Below are 9,253 nucleotides of genomic sequence, written 5' to 3' on the forward strand. Positions count from 1 at the left end.
ACACATTTTTATAAGCTTTGTGTAAGATCAGAAGATTTTATTGACATTAGGAAGGGTCTATGGAGATCAGAAGATTAATGGTCAAAGTCTCCACTATTACAATCACCACATAAGTTTCTGAAGCTGTAGAAAATCACTAAATAGTAAGTAGAATGAATATGGAAATGCGTCATGTTACTCAAGGGGTGAAACGGCAAATGCAGTTTAACCTTAACAATTGCAAGTTACTTAGCATCTTAGAGGAAATCCACACAAGAGGTAGGCAATAAACAGCGAGGCCTGGCAGATTCAGGACATTAGAAAGATTTAGGAGTTATAGTTAGCTCCGATCTTGGTTTAAAAAAACACTAGTAGTAGTAGTAGTAGTAATAATAATAATAATAATAATAATAATAATAATAATAATAATAATAATAATAATAATAATAACAATAATAATAACAATAATAATAATATAGGACTCTTATGGTAAGCTGATAGTTAAAGATGTTACTTTATAATCCTTTGTTTCATATTATCATGAATGTGTAACCAGTGTGGTGTGCGATGGATTTATTTAAGAAGCAGATATATTTCATTCCCAATAAAAAAAAAAAAAAAAAAACTCAGGTTCAATACAAACTTCATTTTATGTCTGTGGTTTTAAATCCCTTAACCCCTTCAAGATGAGACACATGTTTACCTTGATTTTTGTGTACGATTATACGATTTTATTGACATTAGGAAGGGTCTATGGAGGCAAGAAGTTGAATGACTACAGTCTTGCCTATCTTAATCCCCACATAAGTTTCTGAAACTGTATAAAATCATCAAATAGTAAGCAGAATGAATATGGTACTGAAGGGGTTCAATTCAAAGCAGCCAAGTACTTTCATCTCCATTACTACTCTGCATTTCACTGTTACAGGCAAACATTTATTGTGTTCCTAACTCACTATTTGAAGACAGGGAAGGTGGTAGGAATGCATCTTCGTCATTTACATATGTCAGAAAAGATAAAGACAGACAGACAGACAGATAAAGGCATAGGAAAAGAAGACGACAGATAATTGAATTAGGGAAACGGGTAAATGTGAAGATAATACTAAACAAAAAACTATGAAGATATATAGTGAAAAGAAAGATATATAAGCAGCTAAGTAAGAAATCCCAGTAAGTAACTTTGCCACCACTCCTGCACAGCCCCAACAATATTACAATGCATGGTCTCTCGTGCACACCAGTCAGGGAAAATGTTCGTGAGAAAAACGTGTGTGGGAGAAATCAATAACAGTGAACGATGCAGTGAGGGAGACTGAATGCAGATTAGAAACTTGTACCAAAGATAGATATAAAAACAACAACTAAATATTCTCTCTCTCTCTCTCTCTCTCTCTCTCTCTCTCTCTCTCTCTCTCTCTCTCTCTCTTGATTAGTGGAGCTGCAAAGGTAATATCACTCGAGGTCTCACAGTTGATCTATAAATTCCTTGGACAACAAACTTGATCATCGCGGCAGACAGTCTTGAGGTCCCGCTGCCACTTTCCGGCCACTAACTCCCACCCTCCCTTGCTTTAAGATTTACGGCCAGACCACCTGCTTTGAGCCAAGGGAACTGGGTGGGCTGTATAAGTTAAGTTACACCCACCCACCCAGCCACACACACACACACACACACACACACACACACACACACACACACACACACACACACAAACACACACACACTATTAGTTTTGAAGGCGGTGGAGTGGCTACATAAAAAAATTGGAGGACAAGGTGAAGAAAAAAATACTTGCATAGAAAAATTAAACTTTCAGGACAATGTTTTTAGGACAAGAGGACAAGATTAAGCGTGAGGGGAAAATCGTATGGAATTATATATATATATATATATATATATATATATATATATATATATATATATATATATATATATATATATATATATAAATTTTTTTTCCAATGACTAGGTGGTGTTGCAAGAAGGGTTTCGTTTTCTTTTATAATTCTGTTTTTTCTATCTCATCGTATGGTTGCAATATTTCTTCATTACACTTTTGCTTCTCCACGGCAACGTCACGTACATACACCGCCAGGAGCTTCGACGCTTTTCCCGGCCCTTGTGACCCGCGATTGTGACGCCATAACGATAATGATGGAAATTTTGGAAGTAATTTCTGAACTTTGAGAGGAGTTTAAGCGACTAAAGAGAGAGAGAGAGAGAGAGAGAGAGAGAGAGAGAGAGAGAGAGAGAGAGAGAGAGAGAGGAAAAAAAAAAAGAAGGAAACACATAACTGCTTCCATGTTTGAGGTTGTTATGATGGTGGTGTTAGTGGCGGTGGTTACATATTTCTTGAATCTCTATAATGGCGTTTGTGGTGATTATCCCCTTCAGTACTGGGACGCAATTTTGCCATAAGTTTTGGGAATTATTAGACGATTTTATTTCACATTAAGAAGAGTCTATGGAATTCATAAGATTAATACCCAGAGTCTTCACTATTTCAATCCCCCATATATGTTTCTGGAGCTGCGTAAAATCACCAAATAGTAGCCAAAATGAATAAGAAAACGTGTCGTGGTATTGAAAAGGTTAAAACTACGGATATTGTTCTTTGCCGATGGGTCTTCAAGCGCAAGGGGTTCGAATCCAGGCCTTCTCACTAGGATAATGGTTACTTAAAAGCCGGGGGATTTTAGATGAAATGTCTTCTTTTAGCAAGGAAATTCCCGTGAAAAAAACTCTATGATGTAAAAAAATCTGCTTTGTAACATATATACGTAAAAAAACACACATTTTATTCTATCTTGTACTGTCTATAGAGGAACAATTTGGAAGAGTCAGCACGCCTCTCCACACCCTTCATTTTGCTTACATTCCCTTCCTTCACCAGCAAACATACTGATAAACAAAAATGGTTATGATTGTAGTGACTAAGACAAGTAAACACCATAGTCACTTAATAGATTAGTGGAGGTTCTATCATAGCTATGGCAGAGTGGCAAAGGAGCAGCAACGATGAAGTAGTGGTGGTGGTGGTGGTGGTGACAATATATGACGTGGGGGTGAGTCAGTCAGCGCTTTGAGGTCAAACACGTGTTCCCCTCAAAGCTAACATGCCCCAGTAAAGACGCCTGACCCACTTGTAACGCCTCTGTAGTCCCTCCTTCTGCCTTGACCTCCAGCTCTCCACCCTCTGGTCTCCCTCCGGCGCCCACACACACACACACACACACACACACACACACACACACACACACACACACACACACACACACACACACACACACACACACACACACACACACACACACACATTCTCCATCACTGCCCACCCTCCTCAGCCTTCACTGCCTCTTAAACTTTCCTCAACTGCCCAGATTACAAACATACTTCTCTCTCTCTCTCTCTCTCTCTCTCTCTCTCTCTCTCTCTCTCTCTCTCTCTCTCTCTCTCTCTCTCTCTGACATGATTTAATTCTTTTTCAATTACTCGGTTATCACAGTTTCCTTCATTTTTTTATCTATTTCAAGCAAGTGGAGGTTTTTTTTTTTTTATGCACTGATATTCCTAGCTCAATTGCATGCGATTTAAGTGTTTGTCGTTGATTTTTCCTTCCCCTTCGTACACTGAACACGCACAATTCGCCATGATGTATATATTCACCCGACAACCGATATCCAGGAGTTTGTTTTCATGTTTGCCTCGTCAGATAAGTCTCTCTCTCTCTCTCTCTCTCTCTCTCTCTCTCTCTCTCTCTCTCTCTCTCTCTCTCTCTCTGCCAGGGACGAGAAACGAGAATTATTTTAAGCGGCTTTGCATAATTTGTAGTTTATCTGAATCATCCGAGTGAAGTTCAGTGGCAAAAGAAAAAACAAGGGAAGATTGAGGGAGGGAATTTTCCACTTAGGGTTCCTCAATCTAAGACACCATAATTACTTAATGTGTTTTTGAGAGGAAAGTTAAAAAAAATGATGGCTGTACCTCCGTTTTTTTTGCTGCTCACCCAACCCCCGTCGCTCATGCAATACTTTATTTTTTTTTTTATTAATCCTTCCAAGCGTTTTCCCTTCCCCGCTTACCCCTACAACCTCCGTTTTGTTCGCCTCCTACAAAACCTTACTTCTTTTTTTATTAGTCTTTCCAATCGTTTTCCCTTCCTCGTTGCCCCCTATAACTCACCCAACCTCCCCGGCTCTCCTTCCTCCGTTCCGTCCAATCCCCACAAAACCTTATTTCTTTTTCTTATTTGTTGGCCTTCCAAGAGGCAATTTACTGCTTACTAAAACTAACCCGTAATATTTTCGTTTCTTTCCTTCTTTCTTTCCTTATGATTTTATTTTCGTTACTGTGTTTTATTTCAGATTTTCAGATGTGTCGGTGTAGGCAATTTGAAGAAAGTTGCTGTGAGGTGGTGTTGCACGTCACGCTGCCACTCCCGCCCCGCCCCGTCGATGTTTGCACCATGACCATCACCATCATCACCAGCATCACTACCACTACTACCACCACCACTACCATCACCATTAACACTAGCACTACTACTATCACCACCATTACCACTAGCACTACTACCACCACCACCACCACCAAAACTACCACCATCACTACAACCATCACCACCACACTACCACCACCACTAGCACTACCACCACCACCAGCACTACTACCACCACTATCACTACTACCACCACCAACAACAACAAGAACAACGAACGTGTGTGTGTGTGTGTGTGTGTGTGTGTGTGTGTGTGTGTGTGTGTGTGTGTGTGTGTGTGTGTGTGTGTCTGTGTTACCCGAGCGGCAAAAACCGTGAAAGGTCATTGCCGCGGTCCATCGCTGAAGGTGACAAAATTAATTAAATGTTACAAAAAAAGAGTCATTAGTGGCCATGTAATTACACTTCAAAGGCAGCACAGAAGAGTTTCCTTCCTCGCCATAGCGGGACAAAAATCATACAAAAATGACTCACGGAAATTCGATGCGTTTAATTTATTTCAATTAATTAACCTCTATCTAAATGAATTTACCTTAGTTGAAAGCTATGAAAAATATATGTTTAAATTATATACTATCAAATTTCCGGTTTTACTCAGGATATGTTACATTTTGTTTTCATATACGAGAAAAAGAGAGAGAGAGAGAGAGAGAGAGAGAGAGAGAGAGAGAGAGAGAGAGAGAGAGAGAGAGAGAGAGTGGAGAAGTGGAGGAAATTAACAAGGAAAGAATCGATAAAGAAAATTTTCAGGTAAGATAATTGCCTTCATGCACATTTTAATTACGTGTTATTAAAGCTTGCGCGATTTCACACACACACACACACACACACACACACACACACACACACACACACATATAGTGGATAAGATAAGACTTCTAACATAAAATGAATAAAATATAAGAGCCGATGTTGGTCACCGTATTCTGTTTATTTGGTACGAGAAGGTCACTCGTGCGTAGAAAGACCGTAAAAAGAAATTCAAGGGAGAAATTCTGGCGAAGTGGCTCAAAATTAAGCTTCCGAGGCAGGACAACACATGAGTGACACATGTGACGGGAGAAAGTGTGTGAGAAATTGTAAAAATAAATAAATAAAAAAAAAATGTCAAGTTCAAACATTTGGAAAAACAAAGATCAGAAGATGAGATATAAAAAACAACAACTTGGCTTAGTCTTGTAAACACTGCTACGTAGATGAAAACACACACACACACACACACACACACACACACACACACACACACACACACACACACACACACACACAGATAGACACAGACAGACATACAGACAGACAGACAGACAGACAGACAGACACACACACACACACACACACACACACACACACACACACACACACACACACACACACACACAGACAGACACACAGACACACACACACACACACACACACACACACACACACACACACACACACACACTCTCTCTCTCTCTCTCTCTCTCTCTCTCTCTCTCTCTCTCTCTCTCTCTCTCTCTCTCTCTCTCTCTCTCTCTCTCTCTCTCTCTCTCTCTCTCTCTCTCTCTCTCTCTCTCTCTCTCTCTCTCTCTCTCTCTCTCTCTCTCTCTCTCTCTCTCTCTCTCTCTCTCTCTCTCTCTCTCTCTCTGCTAGTGGATGTAACAACCTGTCCCTTTTCACCAGCTGTTTCATCTTCACCACCTGTCTTCTTTTTTGACACCACCTGCTAAGCTTCTAACTCTCCCGCCCTCATCCTTGTTTGTCTCTCCTTCCTCTCCCTCCTGCCCTCCACGAGTGTCTCTAGCTAAATATACGTCGCCCACACGACTTTGCTACATAAATAACTAAAGAGGAGGAGGTAGAGGAGGAGAAGGAGGAGGACGAAGTGTACATGGAAATTATTATAAACTTGTTGAGGTGTGTACGTCGTGAAGGTCTGGTACATTCATCCTGTCATAACTGTCAATATACTGGAGTCTTTTGCTGCTTGTCCCAGTGATTATGACAGATTACAGCCTTACATTCTCCACTTATACTGTATTTTCGATTTTCTTTTGAAGGTTAATTTTTGCAGGTTAATTCCTTCTTGTACTTTTACCATCATTCATTCTTCTGCCATCTCTCTCTCTCTCTCTCTCCCTCTTATACTCATGTGATAATTATACATACATTAAATACGGTAAGTAAAATATATTCCCTTTAACTGACAACATCTAATTTCATCCTGTCTAGTTTTTCACGGTCAAACGAGAACGTCACACGATTTCAGGAATATAATGGCCTTGATTTTCTTCATCTCATTCTTCACCTCATATATGCCACATATTTCCAAGATGGCGTATATATTTCGTAGCTCACTATATATGTTTTTTATTTTTTTATTGAAGATATAAAAAAAAAAAGTTACGTGTTTTCATTTCATTAAGACAAGATCACAAGTTTCAGAGACGTTCGTTCAATCTTCACAAATCATAACATTTTGCTTCATATGATTAAAACTCGAGTTCTGTACGTAAATACATCATTAGGGTTGAGAGGTAAACATTTTCTTCCCCCCATATCAATAACAATCCCCTGGCATCGCTAAGAGAAAAGACCAAAAATGCGACTAATTTGTTTGAGAAAGTAGCAACTCAACATTACTCGCAATCTGTTGGAAGAATGCAAACATAATCTTCATAATTCATGCAGTCAGGAAAGAGAAGATTGACGAGTATTTACACATTTTTGTCTCGCAAGTTATACAAATCACATAATACCACAAAGCTACAATGGAAACAGGATTAATTTGTTGGATCGGGACGGGAGTGGTACAATAACCTCATTTCTTTACTGTGGATACCAAAAATTTAGAAATGGAGTTAAATTATACAAAGAAAAGTCACTAGAACATTTCTATGGAAGGAGACTCTCAGACGCAGTTTGCAAGAATATTATTGAAACCATTGTGTTTTTCGTTATTTCAAAAGATGGACAATGTTGAGAGGAATAGAAAGAAAATTGAATGAAAATATGGTAAAGTGACGTGTGTGTGTGTGTGTGTGTGTGTGTGTGTGTGTGTGTGTGTGTGTGTGTGTGTGTGTGTGTGTGTGTGTGTGTGTGTGTGTGTGTTTACGTGAATCTGTACATACATACACACGCTCATATAAACAGACACACTCCCATCCATGCACATATATCAACATAAATAAGGAAATGAATGCAAGGACAACTTCAGCAAACATTTTACCGGTATCCTCTTCCCAGCAAGGGTATGTCTAGGCCACTAGCGCTGGCACCAAGCTGCTTCCCTCCTTTCCTCCTTACTTCCCTCCCTCCCTCCCTTACTTGTCTGATTTTACTCCCTCCTCTGTGCAACCTCCTCTTCCCTTCTCCTTCCTCCTCTCAAGGTCACACAACACACTACTGAAAATTAATATACGTGTCTGTTGTTGTGGAGTGTTTACTTGCCTTGCTACGTGTCAGAAATAACTGCTGCTGCTATTACCACCAACACCACCACCACCACCACCACCAACATCAACATCACTACTACTGCTACTACTACTACTACTACTACTACTACTACTACTACTTACCACTGCTGTACCATTACTACTACTACTACCACTACCACCACTACCACACACTACCACTTTATTGCACCACCATTACCACCACCACCACCACCACCACCACCACCACCACCACCACCACATCCACCATCACCACCACCTGCCACCACCACCACCACCACCACCACCACCACCACCACCACCACCACCACCACCACCACCACCACCACCACCACCACCACCACCACCACCACCACCACCACCACCACCACCACCACCACCACCACCACCACCACCACCACCACCACCATCTCACATCCACCATCACCACCACCACCACCACCACCACACTCCACTGCTCACCACCACCACCACCACCACCACCACCACCACCACATGCACTGCTCACCACCACCACCACCACCACTACTATTTCACATCCACTGCTACCACTACTGCTCACCACCACCACCACCACCACCACCACCACCACCACCACTACCACTACTGCTGCTGCCACCACCACTACTACTACTACTACTACTACTACTACTACTTCTGCTACTACTGTTATTGTTGCTTCTGCAGCTGCCATTTCTTCTGCATGTTTAACACTCTGAATAAAAACAAGCATGCCTAAAAGAAATCAGTCTTTCATCAATATCTAAATAAAATCTATCACATTTGCCTATGAATTTCCCTAATGAACAGTTACTAATGTTATCAATAGTCTACTCTAATTCAAGAAGCTGTTTTTCATTAGTTTTGAATATTTTTCTTTCACCTTATTCATTTCACCAAAAACCTCACATTTACATCTTCTATACTAAAACATGAAACAGTGCACGCATTTCATCGCCAGAATATTACATTTTCTTCCCTAAATCTAAATATACAACAAATATAGAGGAGAATACGTCACTCCTCTTCTTTCCCATCAGTTTAAAAATAACGGGTGGCAAAAAAACAGACCACACCCACTCGCGCCATTCTCCCGTAAAACCTCAACGGTGCGCAGAAACTCATGCCTTGAAAATATGTGTTTTGTTCAGACTTAGCTACTGGTTTGGGATTCATCTGTGTCTTTTTTCTATGCCACATAAGACACTTCATCATTTAATTACTGTTTACCATATAAGTGAAGAGGGACAAAGTAGTGATAAGTTCTGCTACCGTTCTTTGCTGTGCGGATCTCAGGCTGTGGAAATGTTTGACACTGCTGTAAATCGTACCGTGCTG

General features: G+C 40.5%; 1 protein-coding gene across 1 annotated transcript in view; it reads left to right on the forward strand.

The window, feature by feature from the left end:
• Positions 1-631, forward strand: part of LOC123499492 — a 4,828-nt gene extending 4,197 nt beyond the window's left edge. The window contains exon 7 of the mRNA XM_045247520.1: positions 1-631. This exon is cut by the window's left edge and continues 245 nt beyond it. The gene's annotated coding sequence lies outside the window, so the exon portion shown is untranslated.
• Positions 632-9,253: the final 8,622 nt, after the last annotated feature.

The sequence above is a fragment of the Portunus trituberculatus genome, chromosome 50 (genome assembly GCF_017591435.1).
Source record: "Portunus trituberculatus isolate SZX2019 chromosome 50, ASM1759143v1, whole genome shotgun sequence".
Classification (NCBI taxonomy): domain Eukaryota; kingdom Metazoa; phylum Arthropoda; class Malacostraca; order Decapoda; family Portunidae; genus Portunus; species Portunus trituberculatus.